Source organism: Ascaphus truei, chromosome 2 (assembly GCF_040206685.1).
Source record: "Ascaphus truei isolate aAscTru1 chromosome 2, aAscTru1.hap1, whole genome shotgun sequence".
NCBI classification, from domain to species: Eukaryota; Metazoa; Chordata; class Amphibia; order Anura; family Ascaphidae; genus Ascaphus; species Ascaphus truei.
The window spans coordinates 346,642,980-346,661,080 of record NC_134484.1 but is presented as its reverse complement, the minus strand read 5'-3'; the positions used below and the strand labels follow the sequence as shown (position 1 = coordinate 346,661,080).

At 42.6% G+C, this 18,101-nt stretch overlaps 1 protein-coding gene across 3 annotated transcripts in view; it reads right to left on the bottom strand.

Annotated features, from left to right (window-relative positions):
* Positions 1–18,101, bottom strand: part of PALS2 (protein associated with LIN7 2, MAGUK p55 family member) — a 208,588-nt gene that overhangs the window by 152,591 nt on the left and 37,896 nt on the right. For 2 of the 3 annotated variants that reach the window (XM_075586787.1, XM_075586786.1), the window contains exon 2: positions 9,311–9,367. The exons of the other annotated variant lie outside the window; for it this stretch is intronic. The gene's annotated coding sequence lies outside the window, so the exon portion shown is untranslated. The remainder of the gene's footprint in view (positions 1–9,310; positions 9,368–18,101) is intronic. 3 annotated transcript variants of the gene reach the window in all.

Here is an 18,101-nt window from a genome sequence, read left to right as displayed (position 1 = left end):
TGTTTTAAATTGTTCCATTGTCTCCTTTTATACTGTAACAAAATACAGTGTTTCTAGAACATGCAGTACAGTACTGTCCAGGCATACTGTACCGTATACTGTAGGCATGCTCAGTACTGTACATCACAAGAGTATTAAAACAATACATGATGTATGGGTAGTAGAATACACATATGTACTGGAATACATGTAGAATAAATGCATACTTTTTATTTTTCGGGTTTATTATACAGTATACAGGTATATATAAAAAAGTATTGTATACGGTCTGAAAACAACAACATACTGTTTCAGATTTTCTATGAAGCTCTCAGTTACAGTAGTCTATCCTAATCAGTACAGTAGCAACGGCCACTAAACTGTTGACTCCGGTACGTGGTTTTTAAAATTCGATTTAGCAATGTGTAGGCATTGTTACACAAAGTGATATTATCCATCGAAATCCCTCCATGTGCCGTTTTCCGCATGATATGACAGTTTTCTTTTCTGAGGAAAAACAAAAGTAAAAGTTTTACTGTAATGGTCAGGCAGTCCCCTAAAGTTGTTCCCACAGTCAGTCCCACCAATAATTTTCTCGGGGGCGTCTCCTGTTCACATGCGCATGCGCCTACTGTCGATGTGATGACACACATATGCGTTTCAAGAAGGTTCCAATGCGCATGCGCCTAGCTTTCCACCAATTGTTCAGTACCTACTGTAGAAGCTGCTCAGCCATGATATTGCTTACAGGAGAATCGCTTGACTGTGCATTGATATTGATATTTCAAAAACAGAATAAAATACGGCACATTACTCACCAAAGACTTTGCCAATCAGCTGGCACCGAGCCACTGCCAGTCCCGTATTCTCGATCATACACGTAGTTGACAGGTGACAGCGGGACTACTACACCTGTAGTCAGCTGATGAGGCTGGAAATCGCTTTGGTACATGCAAGATTGCTGGAATCTGTACGCGAAATCCAGCTCAGGCTGCAGGTATCCGTCGAGGACAGACCGCAAAGGTTGCCGGTCACGAGTTTTCACTGACGGTCGGACCGTTATTGGAAGCTGTCGCTGGCGCATTGCTTGCCAGCGCCTGACGTTTCTTAGTTGGTTTTAACATGACCTTTCGCCTTTTGAAGTCTCCATGATCAAAGGTACGGGAAAAATCTGGTGCTACACATCAATACCCTCCAATAACACCGGGATCAATACGAAAAAAACACGGATCGATACATAACTTTTTCCTTATTGCACGCTTCCACACATGAGCATCTGGTGAAAATTTGTAAAAGTCATCGTTTTCGATAAAATACTGATAAATTTGACCAGCTGTTGCCATCTTATCATCTGTTGCATTAATCGCGGCCCATATTAAATAAGCGTACGTTCTGTCGGGTTTTTGGAACACGGACTGCAGTTGTGCACTCATGGCGGGACTCTCAGGACAATAGAACACCAGACACTGCGCATCTACTTTTTAATATGAAAAGCCTAAACTGATACATTATTGTAACTTCTTCAGTACCAAAGTCAATTTACAATATACCACTGTGGTATTTTTTTATACACCTGCAAGTCGACACATTACTGAAGCGCATGCGCATTACAATTCATGAATATCTGCCACCAGGCGGATACGCGAAGAATTGCAACCAATTAAATCTGAACCATTATCAATAAACACATCAACAAACACATCAACCGCGGGTGACGCCGGCATGAATGCAACATGAATGCAACATGAATGCAACATGAATGCGGCATGAACGCGGTGAAGTGCGTGGCATTCGGAAAAAATCCCAGAAAAAAATCGGAGATGTTGGAGAATAAAATGGGCCGCAACTGTATAATACTGCTAAGACTTAAAGAAAAAAACCAGGAAAGATATGTTCAAGTGCCTGGAGGAAAAGAAAAGATGGAAACTGAAGGTGGATAAAGATAATTTTAACCAGTCATTTTTTCCTGTTTATTTGTATTTTTAATTTTTTTTACAGAAATGCTTCCAATTGTAATGTAACATATAAAGAGGCAATTACAGCTTTGTTTCTTCCATATACTAAACGTATACTTCTGGTGGTTAAAAAGTGTCAAAAAGCATGTTTTACAATAAACAGATTTTTTTTAAAAAGAAGAAGATTCTTGTACCCATGACACATATCAGAACTTCAAAGAAACAAGTTATTGCTTCAACCTCTGGTTATTAAAGGTTCTTCAACTGGTTAAAATATTGTGCACTTTGTAATACTATTGAGTCTTCTGTATCTACTTTGCAAATATGTTAAAAATAGGAGAATGTAGAATGAGTGATAAAATATGACATTTTAACACCCCTTCCGTGCAAGCAGAAGGTAAACCAGATAAAGTATTTCTGTTTCTCAAGATATCCCCTTCCATGCAAATCAAATGCATTCTATTTACACATGCAAGACAGGCTATATTTCAGCACCATAAGCAGAACATAACAGCATAAAAATATAGTTATACACCAAGAGAATGATAAAAAATAAAGATGACAAAAACGAAAATCATAGTATGTGCATATAAAATATTAAAGCACAGGCTGCCTCAGCAAGATATAATAGAATAACAAGAAAAACAAATTGCAGGCTATTTTTATTTTTGTTGCATAAAATTCTAAAATTGCAATGTATTAATCCACCTTAGACATTGATATGTTAAAAAGAAGCATTACCTTCAAAATCCTAGATCTGTTTTTTTTTTAAATTTAAATAAAATCAGTTGTGTACTAGTAAAGACTACTGTTTTCACTCTTTATGCCCTTTTTAATTAATTTTAATGTATTAAACTTCCTTGGGTTGCTAAAGCAATCATTTAGAAAGTCACGGCAGCTCCTCTTTTGAAATAAGCATATTGCGTGCCCTGGGACACAAGATCTTCGCTGATCGATCATGGGAGAACAGATCGACTGGCAGCTTAGATAATTACATTGCCTTTAAAAAAAGGCACACACATTTCATCAGTCTGTAACAGTCGCAAACGCCATACAGTTGACGCACATCGATAGATATATATATATATATATATATATATATATATATATATATATATATATACACATATACACACACACACACACACACAATTGTCAGCAAGCACACCTTAGCAAATTAAGAAATGGCGTACATCAGCGAGTGCACGTCATAGGTAGATAAGAGATACTTCACCCACACAAACCAAAGAGACTGGAGAAGGTATAGCACATCAAAAATTGTGTACATGCAGAAAAATAGAAATTCCAACATTTCGATTCTACGCAGGAACCTTCATCAGGGTTATGCAGTGCATGAACAAAAAGTACATACTGAATATACCACTCAACCAGGAAGTGAATCTAATACCAGAGAAAAAGTGGGCGGAGGGAGAGCATGGGGAAATAAAAATCAGACCATAAACACAACAGTACACTGGGTGAATAAAGTGAAAGTTACTATATACGTACGTATATCTGGCTGCAACAGACAGGTCACAAACAGATCGTCTTATCACAGCCTCGTAGAGTGGCAAGGTCTCACGAAATTTTAAAATATATACAAAGCAACACATATTAAATGGTGACAGGAGAGAAGCATAGAAACAAAGTGATGTAAAAGGAGGCATATTGGTAACAATGTCTGGACAGCTGTATCAATCATGTAGAAGCAATACGCATAGAGCATCAATGTAGCAGAAGGGGAAACATATGTGGGATAGTAACCACAACGAAAGCACATTTAAAAGGCATATACTCCATGAGAAACCCTTTCTTCAGTACCCAGAAGCAGTGTATATATTCCATACACTATTTAAAATCCAGTGCAGATATTCAGATGAAGAATATCTAGCAAGTGGCACATTGCAGAATGTACTGCACCCTCTCTCCTTTACGCGTCTCCTCACAAGAGCAGCGACCTGATACCCATAATCTTCTAAAGTAATGTTGAACCGAGTAAGATGAGTTTTATACGGCCGCCTCTGTACACAGAAGAGTGCATAGTACATTGGAGAGTTATAGAACTTCATCCCAGAGCACCAGGATGGAAGTATATGCACCATCCGCAATCTTCACCGCCAATATCCAACTGAAGGGCCCTGGAATGTGACACACCGGGTGGTTGCAGAACTTAGTGCACCATCCGCAAAAACAGAGACCCGGTGTATTAGTACCAAGCTGTATGAATAAGCCTGGCAAGGCGTCCATCGTGCAACGATGGGTCATATGTCCCATATTAGCTGCAATGTTAGTGGGGCGGAGAGACTCTCACATCTTCTTGTAGGAGACAAATAGTAAATGTTACCATTACAATTGGATCTGTAGGACTTTTGTAGCAGGTGTCACAGTTCCGCTTCAAAAAGTGTGAATGCTGTTTAACTATGGAGATATGGTGAGTTGGATACCCCTGGTTTTTAGATTATATCTTTTATTAAATTGTATTACACCATGGGCGTTTTGTGCACTTTCTTTTTTTCCTCTGTCTGTCTATATATCCAAGTGCATGTAAATACAATATCCTGTATATCCAAAGTGAGTTTGTGTGACGCACAGCAACAGAGAACAGGTCTAGTGGCAATTAAAAAATGAATTTATTAAAGCTGCATTTAAAAAAAACGGTGGAGGGTACAACACTCCTACGCGTTTCGTGCGGTTAGGCACTTTATCAAGGAGTTACCTAACAAAACAAACATATACACTATTTATACAGCAACTGGTACCGAAATTTGCGCCAAAACTTATGACGTCATACCCATAGTGCCTAGCGTTCTGTATGGACCAATCACACAATGTACACAGACAATGGGTGCCGTGCGTGCAGGGATCCGGGCCTCGAGGACATCCCGCGGCCGCCAGGCACCTAGCAACCCGAGACCGACGCCACCAGGTCCCGCACACCCACACAAACAATCCCCAAAGTCCAATGCGCATGCGAGGATTGCCAACCAAAACATACACACAGCGCACTGAAAGCACCCGGAGGGAGGGGAGGGGGGGAGCTGCTGGAGGATGGAAGATGGCAGTGGCACCCGCCGTGCTGTCCGGTGCATGTCTGACACCTATGCCTAGACGCCGACACCACCCGTGGGACACAGCACGGGTGCACCGAACTCCACCCCCCCCCCCCCACACACAGTGCGCATGCGTGGCAGACGGGGGGGGGGGGGGAAGGGTGTGTGAGTGTGAGTGTGTGTGTATATATATATATGTGTGTATATATATATATATATATATATATATATATATATGTGTATATATATATATATATATATATATATATATATATATATATATATATATATATATATATATATATATATATATATATATATATATAGTGTTTCTAATTACAGCCCCTCTCATTTATTTTCCCATTTTGTTGCCCTTGTCCCCCCCTTCCCCCGATCCCCGCGGCTGCTGCCCGCTCGGGCAGGGAAGTGGGAGCGGGGTCAGTCGGTTGTTTGGGCTCCCCCCCCCCCTTTGCCTCCGATCCTTGTGGCTGCTGCCCAGGCGGGAGGTAAGCAGGGGGGGGGGGGAGCGGGGTTGACCACATACATACCCGCTCTGGGTGGATTGAGTGTGTGGGGGGGGGGGAGAAAGCTGGGGAGAGACTGGCGCGCACGCTGTCCCCCAGCCCCCGATCCCCCCGGGGGAGCTGTGAAGGGGCCAGCTTGTGGGCGCGCGGGGCTCCCGCATGGCGCCGCCTCCCCCCGGTTCCTCGTCGGTTGAAGGAGAGGGGTGGGAGGGTTTGCAAACACGCGTTTCCTCCCCAAAACCGACGTCATGGCCGCGCCCCCCTCGCGACAGAAAAAGTCAGCTGCAGACAGCGGTGCAGCGACTTTCACACGCCACCTGTTTGCAGTGCGGGCACGCTGTCTGAGGCAGCGGGGCCTTAGCCTTAAGCATTGAATGTTTAAAAAAAAATAAAATGACGCAGCACACGACGGCAGCGAGAGAGATGAGCACGTGGGTAGCGGAGAAGAGAGCAGAGAGATGAGCATGTGGAGAGCAGAGTGCGAGCAGAGAGATGAGCACGAGCAGAGAGATGAGCATGTGCAGAGCAAGATGCCGGTGACATTTTAACGCTGACGCGGTCTCGGGGTTGTGGACCCCAAGGACCGTGTTATAACGGGGTTCAGATGTAGTGTGAATATCTTACCTGAAATTATCAGTAACCACACAATATTGTACGTTGTAAGGAAAATCAGATCTCCCAAATCAAGCCTTAAAGATCTACTCCCTAGAACATTTAGAAAGTTTAACCCACAACAGTTTTTGCCTGATCTTACCAACTGCCCATGGTAAAGAATGAACTTGATACCTGACCCCCAATTCTGCCTTATTTACAAGCATCGGTTCTTAAAACTCTGATACGCATGCTCCACTACGCAGTAGAAGAGTACGGGAGGGGCCCATCTTCTGTGGGTTACAACCAACCTTACTGCACTTTACCATTTTAGGGATGCCTTGTGGGAAAGATATAAAGTAACTGGCACTACCAAGGATCTTAATAACTACACATGCCTGCGGAATACATGGACAAGGCACAAGGAAAACAAGATTAGCAAAAACCCAACATTACTCATCAAATCCAGCAAACTTCTGGAAGGTCATCAACAATATATTCCAGCCTTCTAGCCATCAACAACCATCTCATATCAAAAAGGATGATGCTAGTCTAACAAATTCCACTGATCTAACAAACGCATCGAATGAATACTTTATGGAGTGTGCTACTTCCCTTTTAGCAAAGCGCAACCCGAACTGCAAACATAAAGCTCAATCTGGGAGAACCACCCTCTCCCACCATTGCTCACAATTTTCAATTTGTCCCGGCATCTGAAGAGACAAGCGCTCCTCAAATTAAAACTAAGCAGCCAATGTGGACCTGGCCTACTTAAATCAAAGTTCCTATGACTCGGTACCCCAGCCATTGCCATACCGTTTGCTTCATGAACTCTATTTTGTCTACAGGCCATATCCTAAAGACCTGGAACACTGCCAGAGTTGCCCCAATCTTCAAAAGAGGGACAAAAACATGGCCTCGGGCCAATTTCTCTTCTCCCAATACTATTGAAAGTCATGGAAACATGTGTTCAGTCTCAATTAAGTTATTACTATACCAAGACAAATTTCTTTAGCCAACTCCAATCTGGATTTCACCCTAACCACTCCCCGGTAACTACCCTCCTAAAAGCTTGCATTGAGATCCAGCATGGAGTGGAACAACTTACTGGTGCAATATTCCCAGATTTGGCAAAGGCTTTTGACATGTTGATCACGTTATCTTGTTAAACAAACTCCAATGCTCTGGAATAAAATTAGAATAAATTGGTAAATCCCAATACAGTATATATGTCTCTCGGGCACCAACTCCAACACCTTGGATGTCATCTGCGGTGTCCTGCAAGGCTCTGTTCTGGGGCCCCTACTCTATTCAGTCATCATTAATTATCTACCTACAGCTTGCAAGGGAGCTTAAATGCATATGTATGACACAATATAAATATGCTCACAGCCCTAGCCTGTCTGACCTTGGACACAAACTTCAAATCTTATTTTTCAAGACTTGAACTGTTTTTAACCACTGACACAAGACTGTAACAATGGTATTTGGGACCAAGGCTAATTTTCTAAAGCTACTGTACCAATTGCCGGTTACGGTATATAGGGTCACTGTGGTGCAGCCATAATTATACCCATGAGGAAGGGACAGCGAAATGCGTAGGGTGGTCTCTCCCTATGTGCCAAGTGTTTCAGCTAACCAGGATCAGTTACGGTGTCCAGAACACTCCACCTGTAGAACGCTCTCATCCGTATCATGTGACGCGGAAGTCCTGAGTATCTGGCATACTACCTATTAGAGGACGCTTACCCAGTATTGAGGCGAGGAGGACAAGGCTCCAGCTGTCACTGATTGAATCGTTTGTACACTACGTGATTATTTTACCACAGAAATGTGAGTGTGCTGTGCATATGTTTATGCCCGATTTTTATCATATTAAACTATATAACGCTATTTTGCTCTCTCTCTCTCTATTCCCTATATGTCCTGACGCTAAGCCTGGAGGTCTATTAGTTCCTACACCTTGGGAGTGTCGATCCCCACAGCAAGTCCTTACCTCACACCTGGAACAATCTACCCAAGTCACTCAAAGCCACCACCAGTCTAAATTCTTTCAAAACTAAAAAGGTGTCTCACATTTTAATCTGGTCTGCAACTGTATCTAAAAAAATAAATATGTATAAACTGTTCATGCAATGTCTTTATACATAATGTATAACCCTACACACTTAATGTAACCATGTATTTGTCATCATAATTCTGTGCCCAGGATATACTTGAAAACGAGAGGTAACGCTCAATACATTACTTACTGGTAAAGCATTTTATAAATAAATATGAGAATATGGAGAATAAGTGGAAGTTATGTTCAATTCGTAAAAGCATATATGTATAGCAACTCCGAAATGTGGGTATGAATAGTTCACAAATTAGATGAAAAAGGGTGAAACCCAGCTAGCCCAGGCCGTGTGTCGAGTCCGGTGGATCCCCTCACCCCTATGAAATAACCCTGGAGCAGTAGCTATGAGCGAATAGAAGAATCTCAGTCCATAAAGCCGCCGATACCATATGATATAAACACCTGAAATAGTACTCACAACGTGATGGATCCCGCCACTCCGATAGCATGCTCTGTGCCGGTAGAAATCAAGGAAAAAAGTCAGCAAGAAACGGAAAGAGGCGGTGCACTGCAAAATTGAGAAGGGCCAAGGACAAGTAAATTGAATGATAACATTTATTACGCTCGGGACATCATAAAATGGATGAAGGTGGTAGGCAAATTTTTTTTTAATTAACCCTTTGGGCGCTTTATCAAACAGAATTTTTTTTTTTATCATTCAATTTCCTTGTGCTTAGCTCAACTCTATATTGCAATGCACCACCTCTTCATTTCTTGCTTACTTTTTTCTTTATTGCAATACAAGTCTAAAGTTATTGTGGTTTAAGGGAAGCCAGTTAATAAAGGGAAAGGGATTTCTAGATGCGTGGGGGGAATGAAGAAATTTTTTTTCTTTGTAAACACCTATTTTTGGTGCAAAATCACGATGCTGAATATTTTATGGCATGCTGCGCAATCACGCCACTTCTTTTCTTGAGGGCCCGGCTCTGATAAGGTACTGGCCTGGGAGGCGTTGCCATGATTCCCTCAGTTGTTGTTGTCCACGTAATTTGGACAGTGTCATTCAGGTCATGTTTAGTACACGGATTATTTTGTCCCCATTTCGTTTGTCTTCCTCTTCCCCTTACATTTCATTTTTGTAAAATGTCTTACCTGGGTCTCACGGGTTACAGCGCTGTAAGAGGTTTGCTCGGTTCCACCCAAGTTTTGCTGTTAAAAGAGAACGGTTTGGAGTCAATGTGGCTCAATTTGCAGATACAATATTGGTTAGAAAAATGCTTTTAAAACTAATATCTCACAACACAAAAGGGCTTAATAATCCTGTTAGGAAACAAATTGCTATTATGAATTTAAAAGCAGGTACAATAATATACGTATGCAAGAAACTCACTTTAGTACCAAATCTGCTTTGAAATGTATCACAAAATGTTTCCCTCAGGTGTTTTTGGCTGCGACAGGGGTTAAAAAGAGAGGTGTGGTGACAGGAATAGCCAGAAGCTGCCTAATAATTTCAAGAATGGAAAGACCCAGAAGGGCGATTCTTGATATCGTCACGCGAGTTAAATGGAGTACAAATAATACTAGCAAACACATATGCGCTCCTAATGAAAATAAGGCAACTCTAGAAATCTATTTGCAATATTAGGTAAATATGTCACGTCACCTAATCCTAGCAGTTGATTTTAAAACTACATTAAATAATACACTGAATAGGTCCAACCCTACCTCTAGTTACTACATATCACAGCTACCGCAGAGGCTGCGCCCCTGCTCCACCCCCCATGGGGGCTGGCTGATCCAGCCTATATATGCTCACCAATGTTATAGGCACATTGGCTGAGCATAGATTCATGTTACTGTGTGTTTACCCTTGCTGTTCCTGTCTTGTTCCTGTCCTGTTGCTTTGTTCCAGTTTTTGATCTTCTGTGTACCGAACCGGCTTGCTTTGACTACTCCAACCTCTGACTCCTCGCTCCTCTCTAATCCTGAACTCTGCATTGCACCTCGACCAATCTCCAACCCTGACATCGGCAAAAGTACCTTCTACGCTCCGGATATCTCCTACGTTCAACTCGGCAAGTATAAAGACTACTCTGATATCTATATCCCTGACCTTGCTGTCAAGACAAACCTACACTCCGGACGTGGCCCCCGTGCCTGTGGCTGGTGTTTGTTACTACTCCCATCTCAGTACCGGGGTCTCGTCCTGTTTGTGGTGAGCACAGCGTGACAGGGCGGCTCATAAGTCTGTGCTCAGAGACAAATTTATTTGTATCGTTGCCCACAGGAAGAAAATTAGACTGCTTCTATCTACACAATTTAAAACTAAAATAAACGAATTAAAAAAGGCACATACAAAACCACTCACATACAACCTTTAAAGAATTAACAACCCTCGGAGGTGAACTTGACCTCTGCTTGTCGCTGAGAAATCCATGACCTGGTTGAGGCTAAAAAAAATTGAAGTGAATAAGTCTGATCCTTGTATGCAGCTAGACTGAGAAATAGACCAGCTAACTCCCGAATTCAAAATATACGTCAGAAAAATGGAGTTCTCACCTCAAACCCTTAATTGATAGCCAAGGTATTCACAAACTTTACATTGAGCTTTATAATGGAGACAAGGTTGGCCGTGGTAAAGACTATTCAGCTAAACTATCAACCTTTTTTGAAAAATGACAAACTCCCCATTGCAATAATTTCAAAATTTGTCAGGGTTCAAAATTAAATAATGATAAAACAGAGGCTTTAAACATCAATATTTCACAGCATCAAAAAAAAGTCGTCTCCTTCAATTTTAATTTCAAATAGCGGCCTCGCATCCGTAAAGACTTTGATATATTCCTCGCATGTTCTCCAGACACCATCTATGCCACAAATTACCCCTCTATGATTAAGACGTTTATATATTAAAAAATTGGAGGAATGGTCCAGATAGCATATTTCTTGGATAGGTAGAGTCAACTCTGTAAAAATGAATCTAATTCCAAGGATTCTACACTCGGTTCCCAAAAAAATTCATATGGAACTACAAGAAACAGAGAGTTATGAGTGCTTTACTAAAGCAATTGACAAGCAGTGGTGGATTAGCTTTACCATGCCGTGTTACCTAGTAAAAGTAGCACATCTATGTCAATTAATCTACTGGTACTTTGCATCAATAGTAAAGAGTTGGTATTGAAACCGGCACAACAAAAGTCTAATCTTGATATGTTACTATATGGCTGCCAAGCCAAATTTAGGCCCAAACTAAATTTGCCTCTCTCTGCTATTGCCCACTCCCTAAAATGTGGGATGTAGGCAGAATAAAATATAAACAGTCATGCTCAAATTACCCTATGATACCTCCCTATAATAACCCAGATTTTATTACGGGTCTGTTGTCTCTGGATATTCAGACATGGAGTTCGGTTGGAGTCACTAGAATTTTTGATCTATGGCTAGACAAAGGTGTTAAACCATTTGATTCTCTAGCAAAATAATGGAGAATTCTTTAGATTCCTCCAGTTAAAAGGTTTTGTAAACTCCAAAGATCCCTTCTCAGGCTTTACAACATTTGAGAATCTTTGTTTGAGCAAAAGTAAACATAAGAGCCTCATATCTTTAGTAGATCAATTATGATCTTCCTCAGATTCTACCGTTAAGCCCACGGTTATGACTAAATGGGAAGAGGATGTAGACGAGGAATGAGACAGAAAATTGGGAAGATATTTTTGAAGGTGTAGCAAAAAGCTCAATTTGTGAATTAATAAAGGGAAATGCCTTTAAAATATTACAATGGTACCTTACGCCTCTTTAATTGTCAACTTTCTATCAAAATATCTATCTTTTATGTACAAGGGATTGCAGCCAAACAGAATCTTTCCTGCACATGTCCTGCAGTGCCCGGTGATAAAGTTATGACAAAGTATACATATGTTCAGCGATGGACAAAAATACAAATTACTTTAGGAGTCAAACAACATTTTTAGGACCCAGCATAGTATTTGTCCCGCCAGGGGGGTGTTTCAGCTACCCCCTCCACAATTGTCAGCGGTCTTGTGTCACTGTGTGTGTCAGTGTGTATCCGTGACACTGACAGTGTGCATTAAAAGCAGGGACGAGCTCTGCATCCTGTTCTCAGATTCTCCCCTCTTTCTCCTCCTCCCCTCACGGAGAGGCGGGAATTTGACCTGCCAATCACCGCCACTGATGGACCCAGCGTGCAAGATCCAGTTTTGAAGTTTTTGGGAAGCGTGGGTGCCGGGTGCAGTAATGATCAACAGGTCAGTCATCACTGCGTACAGCTCAGACGCCCGGGATTTTTCCATCCCTGCAATATGTTACAAAGTATGCTTGACATCACTTTCCCTTTGGACCCCTGGTCGTCTCTATTGTACAGGTCAGTGGATATCTTGAAAAGGAGGGAAAATAAGCTTATGGCCCATTTATACTCAGCTGCGAGATGCAAAATAGCAGCAGCTTGGAAAAAATAAAAACCGCTATTGAGCAAATTAAATCCAGAATCTGGTGAGTGTTCGTAATGAAAAAACGAACTAGTATACAAACTAATTCACTTTATACATTTCCAGACATTTGGGAACTGCAGAAAGCCTTTACCGGTGTTGCAAATTTCCCAAGGGCCCTATTACAAATCTGATTGAGGTCTCTAGATGTTGGTGATATTTAATCTCTGTTTAGGATACCTAAAGTCTGTAGGCAAAAAACACAGATAGAGGGGTTGGGAAGGGAAGGAGGGAGACCTAAAACAATACTGTCTAGAGCCCTTTGCCCTCCAATCTTCTGTATGGCAGACAACCTCATTGTTAGATCACAACTATAACCTAGTGCAGGGGTGCGCAAACTGTTCCCCGTGCACATCCCTGCGGCTCGCGCCCCCCTCCCCCGGCTTCAAATGATACGCGGGGTCATGTGACATTACGTTGGTACCATGGTAACATGACTATGTGATTCAGTGTTACCATGACGACACGCCGCTGGAAGGTACGGTAAGTGCGTTATAGAGGCCTCGCACGGCACACCGGCATTTAATTTAAATGCCTTGGGGAGAGTGTGGGACCTCTATAACTGCCGCTCCCCTCCCCCCCAAGATATCTTGCGCGCCCCCAGTTTGCGCACCCGTGAGCTAATGTACAATTTGACTTTCTATTAGAAATGCAAGATCTTTTTTTTTTCATCCCCCTTTAAATGTTAAAAAAAACTTGTACTGCAATTTTTCATGTAAGTAAATGTTTGCTTATATGAGGCCTCTAACTGTTAAAAAAAAAAAGAAGAAGAAGAGCTTCCTTCTAATACTTTTTGCATGTATGATTGCAATGTGTCATTATTTAATCAAAACCAAAATGTTGCAAGTCTTAGGCTGCGTCCATAGAGGGGCAGACCGCTGAGCGATCAGCCTAGAGGCAGTGATCGCGTCTATACAGCGTGCGGAAGCGGGAGGGGGCACGCAATGCGCGTGAAATCAGTCAAAACTGATTTCTTACACGATAGGGCGGTCACGTGAGCGGTTCGCCCTCAGATCTGTGACGTCACTGGTCCGCCCATAGACACGCCCCCGTACGGTGTGCGTACTAAGGCCAGGAAAAGCACCCGCTTTCCCTCAGCCTCTGCGCGCCTCCGCACGGCTGCAGTGTCTATGGACGCAGCCTTATACTTCACAACCTAGCAGTACACTGGACAGTTTCAGAGCTTGTCACACACATGCTTATAAAGCTTTAGTCCAGTAGTTTTCAACATTTTTCTGGCTAGGGAACCCCAGAATTCGATTGTGAAATTCTGGGGAACCCCAACCCTTGCGACCCCCCACCCCCTCCGTCTCTCGCCCCCCTCAAACTCTCCCCAACACTCACTCTCCCCCTTTCTCTCTTCTCCACCCTCACACACACACACACACACACACTCCCCCTCTCTTACACACACACACACACACACTCCCCCTCTCTTACACACACACACACACACCCTCTCTTACACACACACACACACACACCCTCTCTTACACACACACACACACACACACTCCCCCTCTCTTACACACACACATACACACTCCCCCTCTCACACACACACAAATCCTCCTCTCACACACACACTCCCTCTCTCACCCTCCTCCCCATACAGAGACACACCGACACACTCCTCCCCCTCCCTCCCCCACACAGACATACACTCTCCCCCCACCCCCACCCCCCACACACATACACTCTCACTCTCTCTCCCTCCCCCGCACACACTCCCCCTCCCCCACACAGACACACACAAAGTCTTTTTAAGGGAACCGGCTCTCGCTCGCGCTGATGCTTCCTCCGGAAGTTGACTGCAGAAGCAGGGAAAGGAAGGACAGGAGTGACCAGGCGGCTGCTGTTGCTGAGCTTGGAAGCCGCCGGCTCACTGCTATGTGGGGGTGTCGCTGCGCCGCCGGGTCTGGGACTGCATGGGGGAGTTGTCCCAGTTCTCCCTCCCTGGCGGTCGCGTAACCCCCGAAAGGAGCGAGCAAAACCTCTGGTCATTAACTTTAGTCATTTTCTGCCCTCATTTATGGGTGTGTTGCAACCTCTATAGATTAAAGATTTACCTAGTGTGCCATGTTCTTCTGTGAGCAAGGAAAAAACTAAACTTCTGTTAAAAACAAATAAAAAAATTCATTTGGTGGTTTGCTTTTTGTGTGCTCAGCAAAAAAAGGTGAAAACTAATGGCAGCTGCATTCATGTTAAGCTTATCCCTGCTGAAGTGGCTCATATGCATTACAGAAATATAACAGCAAGCTATACAAAACATGAAACTGAATGGGTCGCTATACTGTACATCTGTTCGTTCATATGGTATCTTAACTTGTTTTTGTTTTTTTCCCAATAAAAAAATCTCAAGCCGAGATTTCATTCACACCTAATGCATAAAAATAATTTTGTAATGCTTTCAAATGTCTCAATATTTAGAAGCAGAAATTCTATTTAGCTAAATTGGTAAATCAAATGTATATGGTACTTATGCTCATTCATGCTAAAGGACTACACAAACCTAGAGTTCACTCATATCACAGAAATATTTTCCCAATTAATTTTTATTGCAGAGAGGGGGGAAAAAAGTTTGTGATCCAATATGGCTAAGAGGAGATCTGTTAATAATTGAAAGCTCTGTACACTCATTTTATGAATAAACATTATATGTGGTCTTACATGACAAAACATGAAACATTTACTCACCTTTCTATAGTAACCACTTATCCACTAGCTCCTCACAATTATTTAAAAGTAGTATTCACATATGAGCATGTGTACAGTGTATAATAGATTCAAAAAAGGGAGAAAAGCTTATATTTTAAGAAATTCGCTCGTCTCCTTATGCCCCATCTACAAAAGCTCTTTAACTCTACTATAAATTGAGCGGATAGAGTTCCCCAACAACATTCTACACGCCCATATCTGCCTTATTCCAAAAACAGGGAAAGACCCTGCATATTGCACGAACTACAGACCGATCACACTTATCAATGTAGACTTGAAGATTTTTTTTAAAAATACTAGCTAACCGCCTTAATGTAGTGCTGCCCAGACTGGTCCACCCTGACCAGGTTGTATTTGTCCTTGTTAGGCAGGCGACTGATAATACAAGGAGAACGATCGATCTAATAGCCCATGCCAAACAAACAAACATCCCATCAATGCTACCATCTCTCGCGGAAAAGGCGTTCGATTGTCTCGACTGGGACTATATGAGATACTATAAAACAATTTGGATTCAGGGACAAATTTCTGCGCTCTGTTATGGCACTTTATACCTCTCCCTCAGCCAGGGTTCTATGCTTGGGAATAGCCACTTATGCTTTCCTGATCAGGGTAAGTATTAGACAGGGGTGCCCCCTCTCCACCACGCTATTTGCCCTCTTCCTCAAACCAATGGCTAGCCATATCAGACACGATCCCAACATGAAAGGCATCCCAGCTCGGGACAAATAATACAGAATAGCACTCTTCGCCGATGATGCACTTATGACACTATCCAAATCACTTATATCAATGCCAAACCTGTTTCAAGAACTTGGGGTTTTTGGTAGGCTCTCGGAATTCAAAATTAATGGCAATAAATCAAGAGGCCATGAACATCAACATGCCCAAAATGGTTATCAAAGTAATCTCAGTCAACTTTGATTTTAAATGGTGTAGCGAAGCCCTGAAATACAAATTACTATTTTTCTCTATATAGAGCAAATTCCAGGGCCTATTTAGGACCCTTAAAGGTGATCTGGCTAGATGGTCCACTCACATCTCCTGGATTGGCAGAATCAATGCTGTAAAGATGAATCTCCTCCCAAGAATTTTATATTTGTTCCACACGCTCCCCATACCAGTCCCACTAAGGGACATACAAGATCTACAATCCCATATAAAAACTTTTATATGGAAAAACATTTGAGGGATCGGTGATGATACCGCTATTCGAAAACCCAGAATTTTCTCCAGTTCTTGCACTGCCCTTTTTCGAGGTGTTGAGGTCAAAGGGAATTCATAGGTAAAAGAAGCTATGGGCAACTCCAAGGTCCTCTCTTTTACCACCCTCATAGAACTTCGTTGAATTCCAAAATGCTAAGTATTTAGATACAAGATTTTCCCCAACATATGTACCCACCTCCACCCTTGACTCTGAGACACTATGTAACGATGCCCCAACTCAAAAGGGGTAAATGTTGACCATCTACACCTCAATCTTTCTCTCTTCCCGAGAAAGTTAATTTACCTTTACATCGCAATGGGAAAAAGACCTGGACCAAGTTCTAGAACCTAGAATATGGGGGAAATATTCAAGGCAGCGGCCACGAGTTCCATATGTACGCAGATTAAAGAGAATGTGTATAAAGTGGGTGGTACTCAACCCCGGTACGTCTGGCAACAATGTTCCCAGGGACATCCCCCATATGTCGTAAGGGTTGCAGCCAACGAGCATCGTTCATCCACATGGGGTAGCCGTGTCCTGAGGTGGCAGTGGTTTAGAAAAAGGCGCATAGGTTGGCACATAGAGTACTGGGCTTTCCTTTCCCCCTTGACCCCTGGTTGTGTCTTCTAAACAGATCTCAGGAGGTTATCGATAGACACCAAAACAAGCTGATATCTCATATAGTGACAGCAACACGCTGTGCCACAGCGGTGACGTGGATGAGCCTGGAACTGCCAGTCCTTTATCAGATTAAAACAAGAATATGATATGCTCTTAAAATGGAAAGACTTACAGGGGTCCTAGGAGATTCCCGTTCAAAATTTCAGAAGGTCTAGCAGCCTTGGCTAGTTTACGAGTGCGTTAATATCCAAGGGCATCCTCCTCTTAACCAGTTCAACATCCTCCAATAAAGATCTGTCCCACACTACAAAACAAGGGAGGCCCATACATTTACAAAAACTGGCCAAGCCACCACAAAACACCAAAAATAAACTACGGACATCCCCAGTTGGGATGATAGGGGGACGTTTAAACTACACTGTACGCACCCTCCTTTTCTTCCACTCTCCACCCCCCCACCCCCCCATCTCTTTTCCTATACCTTCCCACCCCCCCATAAGTGTTGGAAAAACCTCACTAAAATGCAAGTAAAAAAAGGGGGGGGAGAAAGCACACCTTACAACAACATATAGCTCACATTGGCAAGCATAGGCATCATAGAAAGTGTAAATATACTTCAAACTTCAAAGACCAGGGAATGAAACATCACAGTAGGTAAATGAAAAAAATATATATTTAATACATAGTGAAAGATATGCACCACCCTGATAAAGGGGCCTGAGTTGGCGCCGAAACATTGGAAATCTTTGGATATGTGCCGGTATTAAATAAATTGTTTCCATTTGTCTACTGTACTGTGTCTCCTTCCCTTGTCTTGGGGGGGGGGGGGGGGGGGGGGGGGTGTGTGTGTGTGTGTGTGTCTGTGTGTGTGTGTGTGTGTGTGTGTGTGTGT